Source organism: Oncorhynchus nerka, linkage group LG2, assembly GCF_034236695.1.
Source record: "Oncorhynchus nerka isolate Pitt River linkage group LG2, Oner_Uvic_2.0, whole genome shotgun sequence".
NCBI lineage: Eukaryota > Metazoa > Chordata > Actinopteri > Salmoniformes > Salmonidae > Oncorhynchus > Oncorhynchus nerka.
The window spans coordinates 68,183,823-68,203,474 of record NC_088397.1 but is presented as its reverse complement, the minus strand read 5'-3'; the positions used below and the strand labels follow the sequence as shown (position 1 = coordinate 68,203,474).

General features: G+C 41.8%; 1 long non-coding RNA gene across 2 annotated transcripts; it reads right to left on the bottom strand.

The window, feature by feature from the left end:
- Positions 1 to 7,986: 7,986 nt before the first annotated feature.
- Positions 7,987 to 13,230, bottom strand: LOC135572699 (uncharacterized). 2 transcript variants are annotated; one of them, XR_010464452.1, is made up of 4 exons: positions 12,304 to 13,230; positions 12,059 to 12,145; positions 8,870 to 9,004; positions 7,987 to 8,684 (listed from the first exon to the last, which is right to left on the bottom strand). It is a non-coding gene; the product is annotated as an uncharacterized LOC135572699 (long non-coding RNA). The 2 variants fall into 2 exon arrangements; XR_010464453.1 differs by having other exon boundaries at positions 8,894 to 9,004.
- Between the last annotated feature and the right edge of the window lie 6,422 nt (positions 13,231 to 19,652).

The window sequence follows — 19,652 nt, the reverse complement described above, 5'->3', positions numbered from 1 at the left end:
ACAGGCTGCCTAAGTATGATTCCCAATCAGAGACAACAATAGACAGCTGCCTCTGATTGGGAACCATACCCGGCCAACAAAGAAATAGAAAACTAGAATGCCCACCCAAATCACACCATGACCTAACCAAATAGAGAAATAAACAGGTTCTCTAAGGTCAGGGCGTGACAGGTGAGGACAGTCACCATATTGATGTCTGTGTCTAATCAGCTCAGTCCTTCACATCGCTGCAGGTAAGTCTCAACATATGCTTGTGGTGTGACAAGAATACATAGGTGCACCTCTCAACTGGCTTTTATAATAATTTGGATAGCTCTAACAACAATTAATGCACATTATTACATCAAATTGAAACATCAATATGAAAAAGCTGCACTCCAAGTGTTATTTGAAATTACCACTTTTTGTGTATAATGTTTACTGCATTTCAATACAGTCCAAAGTGTCATATATTTCAACATGACGGTAAAAATGGGGCATTTGACTCACATTTTGTTTTACCATATCAACAACCATTTTTGTTTTTTGCATTATCCGTGTGGGTGTGTCCTGCTTGGTCTATAGGTGACCCCTACAGCCCCCCCCACACACACTGGTCTGTCTCTGTGCTGTCTGTTTCTATAGGCTGTACTCTATCAGGCCCTGAAGTGACACAGATGACTGCCTATCCTGGTAAGCCTGTCCTGCTGCCATGCTCCTGTTCTGAACCCAACGCCAAGCCTGAGAGATCCTAGGGATTAGGAAGTCTAGTGTAAGTGATGAGTACAGAAGCAGATGGCGGGTGTATAACAACGAGAAGCATACAGGGAACCTCTCTCTCCAGCTCACAACCATCACTGAGAAGGATGACGCTCTGTACAGGTGTAAAATCAACGGCTCCATGTGAAAGGTTAGACAAAATGTTTATTTTCATCAACTTCCTTAGCACAATCTACAACTGTAAGGAGGGAGGTGGTCAAGAGGCCCAGGTCCAAGGGGGGGAAAGGCTTTCCTGACCTCTACTTGTTCCTGGGCAGCCGCTACACAGCGTTACATCTGACTCTTGCCACCTCCCCGGTCAACAACAAGACTCAGGCCCTCGCACGGTTCTGGCTGGGATCTTACCTCAGGACTCTGAGGCTGATCCCAGTCGACCTGCGAGCCCCAGTCTCTTTCCTGCTCCCCACCCACTACGTCCAGCTCCAGAAATTTTTAAGACATTTTAAACTGGAAAATGAAGCAGTCACGGTTTTAACTAAACACCGCTCTCTTCTCTCTCTTGTGCAGGAACGGGAACCAGTGTGTCCAGTCGCTATAGGCGAGCCCACAACGGTCTGGCGCAACGTGGCCCATCCTGCTCTCCTGAATCGGCATCGGGACCTGTCCTGGATGGTCGCCCACGATATCCTCCCGGTCAGGGCCGTCATGCACTCACGGGGCATGGCGAGGACATCCGCGTGCCCCTGACCAGGCTGCGGCCAAGAAGAGTCGGTGAGGCACATGATCTGGGAGTGCAGAGCCGCCAGGGACCTGTAGAAGGAAGCAGGCTCCCTGATCACCTCATGTCTGCCAGCAGGGGAGGACCTAACACCTCAGCTCGTGCTGTATGGGGTGTGCCGAAGGCGCATTCCACCAAAGGCCTTCACCAAGTTCTGGCCCACCCTCACGTGCCTGAAGGAAGCACTGTGGTCCTCCCGTAACCTGCTGGTAGCAAAAAACGTAGAGACCACCCCCCAGGCAGTGGCCATGGCATGGTACGGAAGGAAGGGGTCCTCGACCCCAGGCGAAGGGTCCCCCACAACACCCTAGGTCCCGGCGGCCACGGCCTGACAGCGCTGCGGCGCCTAGGGCGACGCGCCTAGGGGAGGGATCTCCTCTGTGCCCCGAAGGACGGGACGATGATCTATTCAGAAGAGCAGGATGAGGCGAGTTTGATAAGGACTCACCTCGCTCCTATACAAGGGACCGAAGACAGCCTTTTAACAAAGTGACTTTTTAACATGTTTTTCATGTCTTAAAAATGTTTATCTTTGTTAAATCATTTGTACACATTTTAAATGGCCTTTACAGACTTGAATTTTTTATACAATGAAAAGTACCCTCCCAATGGTTGTTTTTAATTGTCTTAACAACATGTACTTTTAAAACAAATTTAAATGTAATTTTCAAATGCTGTTTTTTACTTTATCGCCGTTTTTATGTGTAAAAATGATATGCAAATATGTATGAGCTGTTTTTAAAAGGAATCGTGACAATAAAAACTTTTCCAAAATAAAAAAATCTACAACTGTAAGATGATATACTGTATACAACTGTTCATTTTTGTGAGTAATATAATAGTGGCAAAACTTGCTCACTAACATCATAACAACAAAACCTATTATTAATAGCCTTCTCAGGGAAGAACATATGGTGGAGAATGGCCACACACCACACATACTCACCTACAAAATTAACCAGGGAATGTATATGTTTTTCTTGACCTGGTATCTAGATCCTGCATCATCGGTTAGGCGTTAGGGTCATCTCCTATATTCCTACTCCAATGTATCAGACAATCAGACATGTCACTGTTTGTATTCTACAGGCTGTACTCTATCAGGCCCTGAACATACAGAGATCACCGCCTTCCCAGGCCAGTCCGTTCTCCTGCCCTGCTCCTGTACTGACCCTCAGGCCAAACCTCACAGCTTCACATAGTCCGTGGGCAGTCGGCTAGCCACCAGTGACATCTGGTCCTCTCTCTCCTCTAACTGGAGTCTACAGGCACAGCGTGCAGATGTCTTCTAACAGCTCTCCTGGAGACTCTCTCCTCCTCTCCAACTTCACTCACAGGAATGAAAGACTATACACATGCAAAATGACAAGCCATAATACCACAGCGCATAGACTCATCTTTCTCACTGGTAAGCACAGACATTTAGTAATTTAGTCACTGATGACTTTTCAAGGCTAAGCACCCCATGACAGTAAATATTCAAAACAATAATGTTGAATAAATGATTAGCATAAATGCATACAGATAATTGAATTGTTGTTTTATCAGTTACAACGCTCAGGACAGGACAAGAGTCCAGCAGACATATTCCATACTCCCATAATGCAGTGCTTGCCTTCCTCACATTACCCGTGGCAGTTGGGTGTTACTTCTGGATATCATTAAACTCCTGTCAAAATGAGAATACACTGTAGTATCCCTCGATTATGTGTAGTACTTACTATAGAACTTTGTAGTATACTATAGTAAATACTACAGTAATATCTGCAACAAAACTAGCGTCTAGTTTTTTTTAGGTAGTAATAATATAGTATTACATTTGCATATACCCCACCCATTCCCCTTATCCCAATTTATGCCACCCATGAGGGTGAAACCTATATGCCAAGTATATTCCATTTATTGTTCTCCCTACACTTATTGTTTTCACCCTGATCTATCCCTACAAGCACCAAGTATATTTACTTACTTATTACAGGTTATAGAAAAGAGCAGAAACTCTGAACGACCTGTTCAGACTCCAGTCCTACTTACAGGTTACGCAAAATGTGCTATTTAGTAATTATCCAGTTTCCTCAAGGAGAAAGCCCCCACTTATGTCAAAGATACACTTAACAAAAATATAAATGCAACATGTAAAGTGTTGGTCACATATTTCATGAGCCGAAATAAAAGATCCCAGACATTTTCCAAATGTACAGAATGCTTATTTCTCTCAAGTTTGGTGCAGTGATTTCTTTACATCTCTGTTAGTGAGCATTTCCCCTTTGCCAAGATTATCCTGACAGGTGTGGCATATCAAGAAACTGATTAAACAGCGTGATCATTACACAGGTGCACCTTGTCCTGGGGACAATAAAAGGCCACTCTAAAATGTGCAGTTGTCACACAACACAATGCATTCTGACTGCAGGAATGTCCACCAGAGCTGTTGCCAGAGCGTTGAATGTTCATGTCTCTACTATACAGTGCATTCAGAAAGTATTAAGACCCTTTGACTTTTTCCACATTTTGTTACGTTATAGCCTTATTCAAAAATGTATTAAAAATACAATACCCCATAATGACAAAGCAGAAACAGCTTTATATATCTTTTTGCAAAAGCATTAACAAAAAAACAGAAATATTACATTTACATAAGTATTCAGACCCTTTACTAAGGGTCTGAAGGAAGCACTAAAGGAAGCACCTTTGGCAGCGATTACAGACTAGATTCGTCTTGGGTATGACACTACAAGCTTGGCACACCTGTATTTGGGGAGTTTCTCCCATTCCTCTCTGCAGATCCTCTCAAGCTCTGTCAGGTTGGATGGGGAGCGTGGCTGCACAGCTATTTTCAGATGTTCGATCGGAACATTCAGACCTGTCCCGAAGCCACTCCTGTGTTGTCTTGGCTGTGTGCTTAGGGTCGTTGTCCTGTTGGAAGGTGAACCTTCACCCCAGTCTGAGGTCCTGAGCATTCTGGAGCAGGTTATCATCAAGGATCTCTCTGTACTTTGCTCCATTCATCTTTGCCTCAATCCTGACTAGTCTCCCAGTCCCTGCTGCTGAAAAACATCCCCACAGCATGATTTTGCCACCACCATGCTTCACCGTAGGGATGGTGCCAGGTTTCTTCCAGACGTGACGCTTGGTATTCAAGCCAAAAAGTTATTGGTTTCAACAGACCAGAGAATATTGTTTTTTACCACTACCACAAAGGCCTGACTGGTGGAGTGCTGCAGAGATTCTTGTCTTTCTCGAAGGTTGACCATCAGGTTCTTGGTCACTCCCTTGACCAAGGCCCTTCTCCCCTGATTGCTCAGTTTGGCCAGGCGGCCAGCTCTAGGAAGAGTCTTGGTGGTTCCATTTAAGAATGAAGGAGGCCACTGTGTTCTTGGGGACCTTCAATGCTGCAGACATTTTTTGCTACCTTTCTCCAGATCTGTGCCTCAACAAAATCCTGTCTCTGAGCTCTACGGACAATTCCTTTGACCTCATGGCTTGGTTTTTGCTCTGACATGCACTGTCAACTGTGAAACGTTATATAGATAGGTGTGTGCCTTTCCAAATCATGTCCAGTCAATTGCATTTACCACAGGTGGACTCCAATCAAGTTGTAGAAACATCTCAAGGATTATCAATGGCAACAGGATGAGCTCAATTTCGAGTCTCATTAGCAAAGGGTCTGAATACTTGTGAAAATATCAAAAAACATGTTTTCGCTTCATCATTATGTGGTATTGTGTGTGGATTGATGAGGGATTTTTTTTTTTAAATCAATTTTAAAATAAGGCTGTAACGTAAGAAAATGTGGAAAAAGTCAAGCCGCCTCCAATAGGAATTTGGCAGCATGTCCAACCAACCGCAGACCACGTGTATGGAGTCGTGTGGTCGAGCGGTTTGCTGATGTCAACGTTGTGAACAGAGTGCCCCATGGTGGCGGTGGGGTTATGGTATGGGCAGGCATAAGCTACGGACAATGAACACAATTGCACTTTATCGATGGCAATTTGAATGGCCAACAGATGCATTCTGTATTCCCAGTCATGCAAAATCCATAGATTAGGGCCTAATGAATTTATTTCAATTGACTGATTTCATCATATGAACTGTAACTCTATAAAATCTTTGAAATTGTTGCATGTTGCATTTATATTTTTGTTCAGTATAATAATTTAAAAAACGGCTAGTCATGTCTGCCAAAGCACTACGGTAAATACTACACTACAGTGAATACTAATAGTATATACATATAGTTATACTATAGTATTTTTTTCATGTGGGCCTCTGCTAGGATAATCTTACACAAACTATTATTTTTGTAAATGTAATTTGTGAGGTATTTTTGACGGCTCCTCTTTGTCCTCTGAAGGTAATGCACCAAACCCTAGATCTACAGTGTACAGAGGCATGCCAAACAACCATGGAAGCGAGCTAATTTACAGCCTCTCAAGCTGGTGGTAAAGCTATTAAGCTAATTTAACAAATTTTTTATTAAACCACAACTGTAATATCACATTGAAATAGAAGGCTTACCATAAAGGACTTTCAATCATCAAACAATCAATGGTCCTCAAAGAGGCATGGCCACATAGTGTGTCCATATTTGTCTCTCAAAATGCCTTACTGCGGTTGTTTTTTAAATGGATAGCTGGTAATTGCTTTAGACCTTTCATTACCCCCCCATAGCATCCCACCTGTCACTATCAATCCCTCTGTTCAAATATCCCCTGCCTTCCTTTTTGGGTCAAATTATTTAATTTCATATTTTAATAAATACATACTGTAGTGCATTGAATTGGGAGGCTGGTAGAACATGGTGTCCCTGTGTGCCCAAGGGAAAGCCTGCTATGGTTTTATTATTCCAACTCAGACATTCATGGTCTTTGTCAAACCTATGAGGTGACATTCTCTATAGCTCTCTGTGATTTTGTCACCTTAGGTCAGGGGTAGGCAACCTTGTTCCTGAAGTGCTGCAGGTATTGCAGGGTTTTGTTCCAACTGGGCACCACACCTGACCAACTGAGCTAATTGATCAGTTCGGTCATTGCCTAAATTGAACACACCTGATCTTCCAATCAAAAACATGAAGCACCTGCACTCCAGGATCAGGGTTGCCTTCACCTGCCTTGTGTGATACCTCCATCAAGGTGAAAAAAAGCATTCATTATGTTCTGAATTCCATGTCACCTACTTCTCCACCTCACCATGGCCAATGAAAGGCCTATTGAGCTAAACCAGTAATGTAGCTCATCCACACAAGAGAACACACAGGATAGGGTACATCTACAACTTTTATTTCTCAAAAAGGGAGAGTGTGAAAGGGGTGAAGGGGTAAATGTTGGCAAGGGAACCAAAGGGCCAGACGTGTCATGTCAAGAACCCCCCCCAAAAGGCTCAAGAGGGTGTGAGGAGGGAAGCTGAAGGTGAAAGAAAGTGGAGTCATAGTGACAACCCCCCCCCCCCCCCCCGGTTCTATTGTGTTGAGGGGTGTGCAGTGTGTCTAACTATTTGTATCCCTCCATCAAACTCTGCTGTCCCTCCTGTCAATCTCCATTCATTTACATTTACATTTAAGTCATTTAGCAGACGCTCTTACCCAGCCCCCAACCATCCCCTCACCCACCCCGGTTCCAGCCCCAGCCACCCTATCACCCTAACCCTGGTCCCAGCACCAACCATACTCTCACCCTAACCCTGGTCCCAGCCCCAACCACTCTCACTCTTGCTATTTTACGATTCAGGTATTGATTGGTGTGAACCACAATGTGCGGTCAGCAAGCTAAGTCATGTAGAAGTAAAGGGCAGGGATGATCTATAAAGGACGATCAAATGTGTCAGAGTGAGACAGATGTGATGTAAGCATTTGGCCCCTCCTGCACCAACATGCGCTTTGTGCCTTCACCCTAACAGGGATTAGGTGACCCACCCTCCAACATCAATCCCATGGCTAATGTGTGTGGTGGTGGTAGTGATGAGAGGGCGTTCTGGGGAGGTTAAAGTCTGTGTGTGTGGGGTAGCAAAACAGAATATATAGTGACAATTTTAGAAAAAACTAAATTCGGAGACAGAATTTAACCCCTGATAAAACCAGATTATTGTTAATATGCTCCCTAATCCATTTTGTAGGTGAGTGTGGCAATTCTCCACCATATGTGTGGGATAGTGGACCCATCATGCATAGGCCCTGAGGATGAGTAGGTCACCCACTCAAGGGTAGAAGAGTCTCGTTGAATTCAATAATTTCTCTTTCCCAACACAAAGGCTTATAAGGCCTGCATACACTTGAAAGGGTTCCCTAATTAATCTTCTTAATGTATATTTGTTCATATATCTGGTATTTTTCCACTGTACGTAGAGACACATACTCATTGTTTCAAAGCAGACTGAATATACAAATCAAAGTTCTACATAAAGCTGTTGTTTAGCAAACTCATGAGTTCCTAGAGTACCTGGCCCATCTGCCAGTCTGTGGAAAAATGAATTGCCCGATTTGGCCACTCATTTGGGGATGGCTAGTCTGACAATGTCATTACCCTTCTCTGTCCTAGACATTCCCAATCCTGTTGAATTCACATCCAATTCAGACAAAAACTTCAGTGTTTGTCTATTCACATCTTTCTATGTCATGGAAGGATGAAGGGTCAGAAGAAGTAGGGGGTGACCCAATGCCCTCTTAGACACGATCACACCCATTAAAGATGACCTACTAGTGCATGTTTCATTTTTCTCAGTGAAGTACAAGATCACAGGATAACCTCTCACTCACACACCCAGCAGTATCAGAGAGGAAAGTGGTAGACAGGAAATAACACAACAGTGACATTTAGTGGTTGTCACTATACTACTATTTCACTCTGGGAATTTTAAATGTTCTACTATTTCAACCTTTTTGATTATATTTTATTAGAACAATGACACATTGCAAAACTGATTAAAAAGATTACAAACAGGAGGGGGTCAAACTAGGTAATCTGTAAGGAATTGTAAATTACTTCACCAGCATTACATTGGAAATAATCAAACATTAAAAAGTCAGCGGCAGTTACAAATCAGTCAGTGTGTTAATCAAACAGATCTCCCAGGATGGGTCTGCTGTCTTTCCCTTTTCTGCTCCCCCTCTCCGATATCCCGTCTTTACTAGATAGGTCCTCTTCAGATTCGCTTCTCACTGGCTGGGCTAGTGCATAAACCCTCCTCTTTCTGATAACAGGGACAGTTTGAGCTGTTTGAGGGAAAAATACTATTAGCTTCTGTGAATTGAGCTGTCCTTGCTGATCACATGACCAAGATGATAACGTAAGAACTTTAAAAAACATGCATAGACATAACCACACTTCTGTGTATTGTAAGAGGGACCACTTCTCTAACAGCGCACTAGGAGGTGTCTACTCATCGAGAGGAATGTACCCAGGGGTTCTGAAGGTTCGTTACCCAGGGGGGATGGTTGTGTTCTGCGCTGTGTAGGACTAGCCGTCCATGGATCCTCCTCCAGATTATGGGGGATCCCCCAGCTCTGCACTGGGGTGGATGGAACTGCAAAGTCTGTAATTTTAAGTGTGTCCACAAAGTCACCAAGGACCTCACAACTCACTGTTGCCACACCCTTTAGCCTACCCTAGCAAATGGAACTTCAGTAGCCTACAGCTTATGTGCTTATAATAAGGCAGAGGGCTGTGTAGGCCTACTTTTGCACAGTATTAAATAGACTAAGATGTAGGCTCATAGTGGAAGTGTACTTTATTTCAGGGTGTATCACCATACTAATGAAGCTTCATTGAAATAATGTCTAGGAGATGGGCAACAAGGCTCAAAATGCAAGCCTTTAGACCAGTGTGGTGTCAAAATAACCCTGTGCGAGGGTCCAATCTGAAGGGGAATCAAACTCAATATACTTTAAAATGACTAAAACCAAATCAAAACTGTGTAGAAATGGTAATTGACCAACATTCATACAATTTCAAGACTCCTGTCTAGCTCGCTAATAAATCACTGAAATGAAAGCTAGACAGTCAGTTCGCAAATATAAAAACTAATATAAAGTGTGGCCCTCTGGACCACTGGTGTAGCACACACAAGGCAGGGGGGTCCACGCACTTTGGGGGCCTCCAACCCTTAAAAAGGTCAGGCCCCCCAGATAGCAGATGAACACAAACATTGTATAATTACAGAAAATTAGCTTTAAACTGCTAAATGTTCTCTCAGCCTCATGGCAAAATGTGCAGAACAGCAGGAAATTAGCTCAGAGATTCTTGAAAGTTGGGACAATCCTTGTCCGGCAAGGAAACTTGATATAGATATATATATAAAAAATATAAAATGTGTATTTCGGGGAATATTAGTTTTTGGAATTGTCAATATGATTCGTTTTCATGTCGGCTCTATGCCTGTAAATGCCCTTGTCCGGAGCAAAGGATCCAGAGTTCATACTCTCCAAAAAAGTGTTTTAAATGATAAAAACTGCCAATAAGGGGATATTAACTGAAAAATTACATTATGTAGTTTCTTGCAATAGCTCTCTGTGACTTTAAAGAATATTTCTTAAGACTGATCCCTAAAAGTAGTGTCTGGAGATTGTCAACTCCATCAGATTTGCCTAAAATTCTAAATTAACCAGGAATGAGCAGGGTCAGCTATACCGTAAGGACTGTCAAACTGGTATAAAGGATTTGGAGACAGGCACAGGAATACACAATAGGGTTTTTTAATACACCCAAAACAAACATGTAAACAAAACACTAGGCTGTACCCAAACAAAAGAGCGAGGGTAAACCTCGTTGAATGAGGATACCCGTAATACACAATATATACATCTGCACCACCACATAGGTACTCACACGACCAACAGACATGGGAACAATAACCGACAAAGACAGAGGGCACATATAACATACTAATCAGGGGAAATGGGAACCAGGTGTGTGTAATCAGACAAGACAGTCCGGGGTCGATGATAATGAATCCGTTCAGTGAAGCCTAGAAAGCCGGTGACGTAGACCTCTGGAACTGGTAAACAGAATGAGCAGCAGTACCGGGGGGATCCGTGACAAACACCCCAAAGTCCTCATTACATGTAGTGAAACAAGACCACTCATGGTCTGTAATGTTCTCTACTTTTGATAGATTTAAAACAAACAATATATCGGAATCCCCATGGTAACAACCATAAACTGTCAGCCCATCAGCCTAATAGTTTAAGATATAATTATTTATTTTTCAAATATGCAACTATTGAAAAACAAAATTGCTACTGTATAAACCACTTGAATGAAGAACAAAAAGCAATTTGTCAACACCGTAAAACAAACTAAGATTTTTTTCTTCATGGTGTTGAAAGATCTGATAACAACCATTATTTTATTGGGGATTTTCAAATGAATAATTTTTAATATTTAAAAAAATGTTTGTACTTAACTTTTATTTTTAGTATCTGTTGTCAGATGTCAACTCCTTCACCGATGGAGTCAAAGAATTTAGTGTGCTTGACCTAAGGGATGTTTGCTTGATTGATTTAAATCTAGAAAAAGAATGTCAAAATGCTAACGAAAATAGCCCTGGAGCATTTAATAGTGCTATAAAAAATTTAAAAATAAAAGATGTTTGGAGTTGTGCATTACATATTTGAATAATCTAAATGTTATAATTAAACTATCAATGCCATTAAACACGTGTTGGACAATAATTGTACAAATGAAATGCTTTTATGGTGTCTGACAGAGTTGACAAATCTAGTTAGACTATATTATATATTTTTTATTAGGAGATTGTTCCTTTACATGGTGTGAATATTTGTCATAATATGATATCTTATCATTTGGTCCATCAAAATATATACAATTATTTGTTAATATTATGACAAATATTTATTTGTTTTACCCCTTTTCTCCCCAATTTCGTGGTATCCAATTGTTAGTAATTACTATCTTGTCTCTCATCACTACAACTCCCGCACGGGCTCGGGAGAGACGAAGCTCATGCGTCCTCCGAAACACAGCCCAACCAAGCCGCACTACTTCTTAACACTTCTTAACACAGCGCGTCTCCAACCCGGAAGCCAGCTTCACCAACGTGTCGGAGGAAACACTGTGCACATGGCTACCTTGGTTAGCGCGCACTGCGCCCGGCCCGCCACATGAGTCGCTGGTGCGCGATGAGACAAGGATATCCCTACAGGCCAACACTAGGCCAATTGTGCGTCGCCCCACGGACCTCCCGGTCGCGGCCGGCTGCGACAGAGCCTGGGCGCGAACCCAGAGTCTCTGGTGGTACAGCTAGCGCTGCGATGCAGTCACCCGGGCCATCCGGGAGTCACCAGTCACCCGCGCCACCCGGGAGGCATTATGACAAATATTTGTGGGAAAAAAGGTGATTGTCCAATCGTTCAAGAATCCCTGAGCTCTAAAACAGCAACATTTTCCATCGATAATACTGCGCATTTTTCTCTCTGCCCATTTAAGAAAAAATAAAGGTCCTTGCTCGAACCATGTGGGGGTCACGCGAAACTGTGCTACACCCCTGCTTTCGACATTGTAATGTGAAATAAAGCAGGCCAGTTGAGCTGATGACAGTGAAGTGTGCATCAGTAATTCCATCACTTACTGCTGAGTGGAGAGCTTTGGGTGCTGACTGATCCAGTGACATAAGGAGACCGCGGTACTCCCTGGTCTGTTGTGCTCCTGGCGGGACCTGCAGTATAGTTAAAATATTCTCACTAGTTAAACATAGCAGGCAGCACTGTGTATATGTAACGTTTCTTACTATAGCCACATATAAAAACATATTTGCTATAGCTACTCACAAGGAGAACATACAACATTAACCTGTCTTGCTATCTCATCACTTACCAGATGAGGTCACTAGGCCCATTTCAAACCACTCCAGACCAGCGCTGGTCTCTGTGATGTCGGGTACCTGTGGAGACGGTGACTCAGGGCTAGGATAAGACATTCTCGTTGCGAATTCTCGGTTGAGGTTTTGATAAGGCGTGTCGTCATTTCGCAATAAAACACCTCGTATTAAAGGCATTGAGTCCATAGCTAACTAAATATGATGAACTTGGGCTAGTCCTAAAGTGAACAACCTGCGCGCAGGACGGCTGGTAACCATTCTGTGTAGGGACGATATTAGCTAGCTATGTTAGCTGGCTAACTTGTTAGCTAGCTATTTCCTGCATCTTTTGCGCCAAACTTTGTTTAAACGCGGTCTATCTAGCTACTAGCGGTTGATTAGTGTGAGAACAACTTAAAGGCCATGTTTCAAATAAATAAATTAGCCAATAATATAAATAAAACATACACCCCTTGCAAATTGCTACTAGATTTTTTAAAAAGTGAAGCACATGCTCTAGTAAGTAAACGCCCCCTCAAGTGCATGACGCAGCCTGTGCTTTTGCCAGCACCTACACCTTTCCTGTGAAATTCGTTCAGGTGAAGACGCTGGTTCTACAAACAAGTAGCTAGTTATTACTCCATGGTATGAAGTACTGGAATAAAACAAAAATTATCTGCTTCAAGGTAATTGTCTCTTTTACATACATACATGATTTTTGTTGGTGAAAAGCATGCACTTGGCATTGCTAGCTGGCTTCTGATTTATCCATCCTAATTTACTATCTAACAACTGACAAGTTGTGTCAGGCAGATGCATGGGGAAAACGAATAGCTATAATTGCAGTGGTGGAAAAAGTACCCAATTGTCATATTTGAGTAAAAGTAAAGGTACCTTCATAGAAAATTACTAAAGTAAAAGTCACCCAGTAAAATTCTACTTGAGTTAAAGTTTTTGGTTTTAAATATACTTAAGTATCAAAAGTAAATGTGGCCTCCCGAGTGGCGCAGCGGTCTAACATGCTTACCTGATCGCACGAACATCATCGTGTGCATGTTGATTTTTGTCCCCCCACATCAGAGACGATCAGGACACACAGGTTGAAATATCAAAACAAACTCTGAACCAACTATATTAATTTGGGGACAGGTCAAAAAGCATTACATTTTTATGGCAATTTTAAATAGATCTTGCTGTTGCTAGCTAATGCTAACAGTTTTGTCCTGGGATATAAACATTGGATTGTTATTTTACCTGAAATGCACAAGGTCCTTTACTCGGACAATCCTCCTTCAGGCTTCTTCTTCTTTGGACTTTATTTGGGGGTTGGTAACCAACTTAAGGTGCATTACCGCTACCGACTGGAGCGTAGACCTCAGTTCATCTTTCAATCACCCACGTGGGTATATGCTCCTAAAAACCAATGAGGAGATTGCATGTGGTTAAATACTGCTAAAAACATGCACGCTGACATGGTCGCCAGGTGTATGGTGTTTCCGCCAACACATACGTGCTGCTGGCTTCTGGGTTAAGCGAGCATTGTTTCAAAGAAGCAGTGCGGCTTGGCGGGGTCGTGTTTCTTTGGGCGGGTCGTGTTTCTCTCGACTTGGAGTTGCAGCGATGGGACAAGACTGTAATTACCAATTGGATTCCACGAAATTAGGGAGAAAAAGGGATATATAAAAAAAGTTTAATGTAATTTCTAAAATATACTTAAGTATCAAAACCACGGCCGTGACCGGGAGGTCCGTGGGGCGACACACAATTGGCCTAGCGTCGTCCGGGTTAGGGAGGGCTTGGCCGGTAGGGATATCCTTGTCTCATCGCGCACCAGCGACTCCTGTGGCGGGCCGGGCGCAGTGCGCGCTAACCAAGGTTGCCAGGTGCACGGTGTTTCCTCCGACACATTGGTGCGGCTGGCTTCCGGGTTGGATGCGCGGCTTGGTTGGGTTGTGTATCGGAGGACGCATGACTTTCAACCTTCGTCTCACCCGAGCCCGTACTGGAGTTGTAGCGATGAGACAAGATAGTAGCTACTAAACAATTGGATACCACGAAATTGGAGAGAAAAAACGGGGTACATTTTTTAAAAAAGTATTAAAACCAGACGGCACAATTTATTTACGGATAGCCAGGGACACACTCCAACATAATTTAGTGAGTCCGCCAGAGGCAGTAGAGAAGACCAGGGATGGTCTCTTGATAAGTGTGTGAATTTGACCATTTTCCTGTCCTGCTAAGCATTCAAAATGTAGTGAGTACTTTTGGTTGTCAGGAGAAAATGTATGGAGTACAAACCACATTATTTTCTTTAGGAATGTAGTGAAGTAAAAGTTGTCCAAAATATAAATAGTAAAAGACAGACCCCCCAAAATGACTTAAGTAGTACTTTAAAGTAATTTTACTTAAGTACTTTACACCACTGTATAATTGCTAAGCCATCCAAAGTTTATGAAACTGCTGGGGGAAAGTTAGCTAATATTACATAACTCCCACCATCAGTCTTGAGTTCACCGCATTAGCTAGCAAAGTGGACAGTAGCTAGCTACAGTAGGTTTCTAGAAAATAACACTTCATTTGCTAGCTATATGACAATTGGGAATACTTCTTGTCAAAATACTTAATTCCCGTGCTGTTTATTGATACACTAGTGACAGCAAGAAAAATGCCTCTCTTGATTACACTGCAGTAGGGCTGTTTTGTTATTATTTGGCTGAATAGTCTTGTGCATATTTATATTAGTTTCATTAGTTAGCTAAGTTACTGACTGACTAGGCTAATTCATGTTTTTGGTGTTGCATTTCAGATGGAAAGGGAGTTAGACCACTAGAAAGCAGCATGCAGACAGACCGGGCCGGTGTTCACAAAGCATCTCAGAGTAGGAGTACTGATTTAGGATCAGTTTTTGCCTTTCACAATGAATGTGCTGGTCATAGATCACAATTCCTACTCTGAAGAAGCTTTGTGAATAAGGGCCTGGGAAGAAACCTTTTGCCCAATACCTTGCACAGCAGTCTTTCACCACAGGACTCTAGAGTAGATGCTTATGAACTGAATATTGTATGTGAATTTCCATACAGTGCCTTCAAAAAGTATTAATACCCCTTGACATATTACACATTTTGTTGTTACGGAATTCAAAATTGATTAAGTATATATTTTTATTTTTCACCCATCACCCCATAATGACTAAGTGAAAACATGTTTTTAGAACAATTAAATACAGAAATGTCTCATTTACACAATTACCCTTGAGTCAATACTTTGTAGAAGTACCTTTGGCAGCGATTACAGCTGAGTCTTTCTGGGTAAGTCTAAGAGCTTTCCACACCTGGATTTTGCAACATTTGCCCATTTTGTTATAATACAAATTGTTCAAGCTCTGTCAAATTGGTTGTTGATCATTGCTAAACAACCATTTTCAGGTCTTGCTATAGATTTCTATAGATTTCCAAGTAGATTTAAATCAAAACTAACTCGGCCACACATGAAAATTCAGTGTCTTTTTAGTAAGCAACCCCAGTGTTGATTTACCCTTGTTTTAGGTTATTGTCCTGCTGAAAGGTGAATTAATCTCCCAGTGTCTGGTGGAAAGCAGACTAAATCAGGGTTTCCTCTACGATTTTGCCTGTGCTTAGTTCCATTCCTTTTATTTTTTTTAACCTGGAAAAACTTCCCAGTCGTTAATACCCATAACATGATGCAGCCACCACTTTGCTTGAATTAGAGGTCGACCGATTATGATTTTTCAACACTGATACCGATTACTGGAGGACCAAAAAAGCAGATACCGATTAATCGGCCAATTTTTATTTTTATATGTAATAATGACAATTACAACAGTACTGAATGAACACTTATTTTAACTTAATATAATACATCAATAAAATCAATTTAGCCTCAATTAAATAATGAAACATGTTCAATTTGGTTTAAATAATGCAAAAACAAAGTGTTGGATAAGAAAGTAAAAGTGCAATATGTGCATTGTAAGAAAGCTAACGTTTAAGTTAGCTCAGAACATGAGAACATATGAAAGCTGGTGGTTCCTTTTAACATGAGTCTTCAATATTCCCAGGTAAGACGTTTTAGGTTGTAGTTATTATAGGAATTTCTCTCTATAGCGTTTGTATTTCATTAACCTTTGAATATTGGATGTTCTTATGGGCACTTTAGTATTGCCAGTATAACAGTATAGCTTCCGTCCCTCTCCTCGCCCCTACCTGGGCTCGAACCAGGAACACAAGGACAACAGCCACCCTCGAAGCAGCGTTACCCATTGCTCCACAAAAGCCGCGGCCCTTGCAGAGCAAGGGGAACAACCACCCCAAGTCTCAGAGCAAGTGACGTTTGAAACACTATTAGCGCGCACCCTGCTAACTAGCTAGCCATTTCACATTTCATTTCATTTCACCAGCCTAATCTCGGGAGTTGATAGGCTTGAAGTCATAAACAGCTGCTGGCAAACGCACAAAAGTGCTGTTTGAATGAATGCTTACGAGCCTGCTGCTGCCTAACATCGCTCAGTCAGACTGCTCTATCAAATCATAGACTTAGTTATAACATGATAACACACAGAAATACGAGCCTTAGGTCATTAATATGGCCGAATCCGGAAACTATCATCTCGAAAACCAAACGTTTATTCTTTCAGTGAAATACGGAACCGTTACGTATTTTATCTAAGGGGTGGCATCCATTAGTCTAAATATTCCTGCTACATTGCACAACCTTCAATGTTATGTCATAATTACGTACAATTCTGGCAAATTAGGCGGCCCAAACTGTTGCATATACACTGACTCTGCGTGCAGTGAACGCAAGAAAAGTGACACAATTTCACCTGGTTAATATTGCTTGCTAACCTGGATTTCTTTTAGCTAAATATGCAGGTTTAAAAATATATACTTCTGTGTATCGATTTTAAGAAAGGCATTCATGTTTATAGTTAGGTACACATTGGAGCAACGATACGCACCGCATCGATTATATGCAACGCAGGACACGCTAGATAAACTAGTAATATCATCAACCATGTGTAGTTAACTAGTGATTATGATTGATAGATTTTTTTTATAAGATAAGTTTAATGCTAGCTAGCAACTTACCATGGCTTACTGCATTTGCGTAACAGGCAGTCTCCTCATGGAGTGCAATTTAATCAGGTGGTTAGAGCGTTGGACTAGTTAACTGTAAGGTTGCAAGATTGAATTCCCCGAGCTGACAAGGTAGAAATCTGTCGCAGAACGTGGCAGTTAACCCACCGTTCCTAGGCCGTCATTGAACTTAAAAATGTGTTCTTAACTGACTTGCCTAGTTAAATAAAGATTAAATAAAGGTATACAATTTTAAAAATCGGTGTCCAAAAATACAGATTTCCGATTGTTCTGAAAACTTGAAATCAGCCCTAATTAATCGGCCATTCCGATTAATCGGTCGACCTCTAGCTTGAATATATGGAGTGTGGTACTCGAATGTATTGAATTTGCCCCAAACGTAGCACTTTGTATTCAGGACGAAAAGTGAATGGCTTTGCCACATTTTTTGCAGTATTACTTTACTGCGTTGTTGCACACAGGATGCATGTTTTGGAATATGTTTTAGACTGTACAGGCTTTTCATTTTGTCAATTAGATTAGTATTGTGGAGTAACAACATTGTTGTTGATCCATCCTCAGTTTTCTCCTATCACAGCCAATAAACTCTAACTGTTAAATCCCTAAAAGGTATCCTTCCTCTCGGGCAACTGAGTTAGGAAGGACGCCTGTATGTTTAGTGACTGGGTGTATTGATACACCATCCAAAGTGTAATAACTTCACCATGCTCAAAGGGATATTCAATTGTTTCAAACAGTGAGTCTATGAAACTTTTATGTGACTTGTTAAGCACATTTTTTCTCCTGAACATATTTTAGCTTACCATAAAAGGGGTTGAATACTTGTTGACTGAAGACATTTCAGCTTTTAATTTTTATGAATCTGTAAACATTTTGAAAAACAATTCCACTTTGACATTATAGGGTATTGTGTGTAGGCCAGTGTGTAGCCCAGAAGTTCAGTGAGGATCTCTGAATGATCCAATGTTGACCTAAATGACTAATGATGATAAATACAATCCACCTGTGTGTAATCAAGTCTCCGTATAAATGCACATGCACTGTGATAGTCTCAGAGGTCCGTTAAAAGCGCAGAGAGCATCATGAAGAACAAGGAACACACCAGGCAGGTCCGAGATACTGTTGTGAAGAAGTTTAAAGCCGGATTTGGATACAAAAAGATTTCCCAAGCTTTAAACATCCCAAGGAGCACTGTGCAAGCGATAATATTGAAATGGAAGGAGTATCAGACCACTGCAAATCTACCAAGACCTGGCCGTCCCTCTAAACTTTCAGCTCATACAAGGAGAAGACTGATCAGAGATGCAGCCAAGAGGCCCATGATCACTCTGGATGAACTGCAGAGATCTACAGCTGAGGTGGGAGACTCTGTCCATAGGACAACAATCAGTCGTATATTGCACAAATCTGGCCTTTATGGAAGAATGGCAAGAAGAAAGACATTTCTTAAAGATATCCATAAAAAGTGTTGTTTAAAGTTTGCCACAAGCCACCTGGGAGACACACCAAACATGTGGAAGAAGGTGCTCTGGTCAGATGAAACCAAAATTGAACTTTTTGGCAACAATGCAAAACGTTATGTTTGGCGTAAAAGCAACACAGCTCATCACCCTGAACACACCCTATCCCCACTGTCAAACATGGTGGTGGCAGCATCATGGTTTGGGCCTGCTTTTCTTCAGCAGGGACAGGGAAGATGGTTAAAATTGATGGGAAGATGGATGGAGCCAAATACAGGACCATTCTAGAAGAAAACCTGATGGAGTCTGCAAAAGACCTGAGACTGGGACGGAGATTTGTCTTCCAACAAGACAATGATCCAAAACATAAAGCAAAATCTACAATGGAATGGTTCAAAAATAAACATATCCAGGTGTTAGAATGGCCAAGTCAAAGTCCAGACCTGAATCCAATCGAGAATCTGTGGAAAGAACTGAAAACTGCTGTTCACAAATGCTCTCCATCCAACCTCACTGAGCTCGAGCTGTTTTGCAAGGAGGAATGGGAAAAAATGTCAGTCTCTCGATGTGCAAAACTGATAGAGACATAGCCCAAGCGACTTACAGCTGTAATCGCAGCAAAAGGTGGCGCTACAAAGTATTAACTTAAGGGGGCTGAATAATTTTGCACGACCAATTATTCAGTTTTTGATTTGTTAAAAAAGTTTGAAATATCCAATAAATGTCGTTCCACTTCATGATTGTGTCCCACTTTGTGTCCCACTTGTTGTTGATTCTTCACAAAAAAAA